Raw genomic sequence first — 3,672 nt, 5'->3', positions numbered from 1 at the left:
GGAAGATTCCCTGAGTCTTCCTCGCATTAACAGGTGGCCTCGCCTTAGCTTTTATGCTCCTAATATGTTCACCTGCTATCTGACGAGTGAAAGAAATAAAAATATTTTTAGAAATGTCAATTTCAAAAAGATACAAGGAAGAAGAGTATTTGAAAAAAAACCAAAAAACTAAAGCCAAAAAATAATGACTTCAATAAAAATGAAGGCACCGCTGAGGCTTTAAAAAAGAATGTACTTTTAAAAACTAAACACACAAATTAAAACAATAAAACACACACTGCAAACTGCTAGACGGGTGAAAAGAAGGTAGAGGGCAAACCAAAAGAATGAAATAATACCAGTTAGCAACGAAAGATTGAAAAACGAGAGTTAGAATCACTAAAAATAATTTGAGAACAAATAAAAAAAAATTAAAACGTAAAAAAATAAAGAAGTTTAAAGCACTTGTAACAAGACAGCAGGGCTGCCCATGTGGAGAATGTCCGTCATGGGCTTGAGGCCTCCCAGTTAGCAGGACTCCACGGCCTTGGGTGACCCCACAGCCTGAGGGCCCAGGGCAGCAGGTCTTGTGAGAGTCCGAGTCCTCAGGCTGAATGTTCTCAGGAAACAGCTCAAATTGTCTCTGATTCCCCAACCTGGCATCTGCAGAAATGCTGTTGGGCCTTTTAGGGGAATTGTCGGAATACATTATTATTATATTATAATTATTGGGGTGATTACTGCAAGCCAGACAATGCTCCCAGGGCCGTCAATCTGTAAGTGAAACTAATTTCGCTACTTAACCCTATCATCACCCTGCAAGGTCTTAGGTGCACAGACAGCTGTGGAGAAAGAAGTCAAGTGACCTGCCCAAGGTCACGCAGCCAGCCAGTGGGGACAGCCCTGACTCACACATGTATGTCATCAAGGCCATTGCCACGCCCCTCGCCATTGTGCTGTATCTCACGTAGCCAAACAGCGTCTGTTTAACTCGGCCCAGCAGAACAGAACACCCGGGAATGCGTCGAGCGAGCGGCCGGCGCTCAGCGTCACGTTGGAGCGCACGTGGCTAGGTTTAGAGAACGTTTTAATTAAAAGGTTTTGCCGCTTTAAAAATAGAGCACATCTCAAGGCAGGGAGTCTTCGAGACGTGTCTATAAATTAATGAGCTCTTGCTAGCCTGCAACATCTTTAGACAAGCCAAGAATCTGTTCGTTGGAACCTGATGGAGAGAGGAAAAAAAAATGAAATTCTTGAAATTAAAAAAAAAAGCTGTCATATTTGCAACGTTGAGAAGACATGTTGGTCAAAAGGCAAGAGAGTTCAGGTTTGAAGTTTCCACAGCAACCTGCCTGGGCGTCTTCCTCCCTGCTAAAGGCTTCTTTTCCTGTGCTCACACGACAATGAGCAACGTCTAATAAACAGGCAATTTAGAGGATTTGTGATATAAATTTTAACCTTGTCCTAATAATGAACTCTGAGCAATTCATTTCCAAATTGCACTGTTCTCTTGGTTTTATTGGGTTCAGACTCTGGGCATGAATATATATATATATATACCTGACTAATCATGAGAGTCTGATCTCATTAAGTATTTTTTATCAAAAGCACATCTTCTTCATCTATTGTTTTCATTTTAAAAAGGAATATGATTCTTCTATATATATATATATAAAAAAAAACAATCAGAGCTGACTAGAGCCAAAGGTTCAAATCCTCCTTCCCCTCAAGCCTGCTCACTTGAGGTCACTGTGATAACAGATTGTACTTCCAGATACTTTTTTTCTTCTAAAGCACCTTCTCTATTTAAATACTCTGTCTGAACATCTAAAAGGCTGTGTGCTTTCTCGTGCTCAGTGTTCCCGACGATGGGCCGGCCAGGTAAAATTAGGGCTGCTCCCTCTTGTAAGACACATATTCGGGGGTCCTTCTTACATATATATATTTATGGGTCACGTCCAGTCAGTCAATCCTTTGAGCGGCCGGCTCACTTTCTACCTTTCCGAGCCGGCGTTGGGCGACCCAGGATTCGCCTCCCTCCGCTCACTGTGACGCCCTTGATGCGCCTTCTGCCGCCCTTGATGCGCTTTCTGCCCTATGGCAGGGCCTGACGCGGACGCAGGTTCGACCTTGTTATTTCACTTTGCTTTTTATTCCTCCCCTCCCCCCCTCCCATTTCCTCTGAAACTACGAGCTACCTGGATTTCGCTGTCTTGGGAAGACCCTGAGCCATTCGGTCCGGGAGTCCGAGCGAAGTCGGGTCTCGGGCCAGCGTGTTGGCAGGAGCAAAACGCCCGAAAAGAAGCTTCATCAGAGGGGACGCGGGGCAGCTCCCGGGCTGCTGCCTACGGCGTCTTTGTGGGTCTGGAAAGAACGGACACAAGGAGAAGGGACTCCCAGCAGCGCAGGCCGACCCACAGAGCGTGGGAAGTCAGTGGTGGATGGAGATGCATTCCACCGGTTTCCTACCGATATAGCAATTGAACACCTTCACGTTCCCGGTCTTCTGAGGGACAGAGACAGCAAGACACCGAGACAGCGGCCACCCCGTCCGATGACACGCTGCTCCTGGGCGATGCCACCAGCCCTGAGCAGAGACCCCGGGTAAACCCCAGGAGGGGGGCGCGGTGACAGGGTCCCCACAGAGGAGCAGGTGTCTGTTGAAGTGGTTTGCGAAGGTGGCAGGAGGTGTGTGTGTGTGTATGGGGGGTTGAATATCGGTGTCCTTGACCTAATTAAACACCTGCGTGTGTTCTCCGGGTCAGGCTTCAGACCTGTGGAGCCACCCAGCGACCTCGGCCCCTGCAGGATCTATGGCTGCTGGACTGGAAGGTGGACGGGGGTGTGGGTGGGGGGAGGGTTGGGGGGAAGCATATCAGTTTCCTAACCACCCTGGGGGCCTTGATGAGGTAGCTTCAAGGTCGTGGCTCCTGGCCTTCTGCTCTGTTTCCTAATCAGTCTAACGTAGTCTTGAAAATGACACGCTTTCTTGGAACTCTCCCTCTTACTTTGTTTGAGATCCTGTGAACTCTGTTCACCTCTAATTAAGGACGATAGTCGTGGTGGTCAAGCACCTAATAAAAGTGTATGATCTCCCCCCCCCCATCAGTGATATGTGAAAAACACACACGCAGCACTTTTTCAAAGTAATTTGATCCCATCATTGAAGCCACCCCAAAATAATTCCTGAACGCTTAAAAACACGAAACTTACCTCCTCCAGCAAGTCCCTGTCTCTCTCAGACAGAGATATCTTTAAACCAGATTTAAAAAAAAATAATTATAATGATAAACTGTATTCAGTCTCTTACTGGAAAAAAAAAATCCCCCTCTGAAGCGAGACCATGCCAAAGCAATTTTAGTTCAAATTGCTTTTCCTGGAAAAGCTGAAAATGTAGTTCAGAAAGAGATGCCTTGGCAACTTCACAAATCAACACTCAGAAGCTAACGAGGTCAGTTTCCACCCCCACCCCACTTGAGCTTCTCAAGTGCTCATGCAGTTCCCCCTCGCGAGCTGGTTAAAATGCAGATTCCCGGGCCCAGACAGAAGCTCTGACCCAGAAGCCTAGGTGGCTTTGGTGTGGGAGATTCGAAGATCACAGTTCAATGCACTCTGAAAAGGCCCGTGTGGAAGTTTATAAGTGGATAGGGGAAATGTGTTTATTACGCTGCTCTGTTATGACGGGGACGTCCC

Source organism: Saccopteryx bilineata, chromosome 11 (assembly GCF_036850765.1).
Source record: "Saccopteryx bilineata isolate mSacBil1 chromosome 11, mSacBil1_pri_phased_curated, whole genome shotgun sequence".
NCBI classification, from domain to species: Eukaryota; Metazoa; Chordata; class Mammalia; order Chiroptera; family Emballonuridae; genus Saccopteryx; species Saccopteryx bilineata.
The sequence above is the reverse complement of the archived record's forward strand: the minus strand, read 5'-3'. Positions refer to the sequence as shown.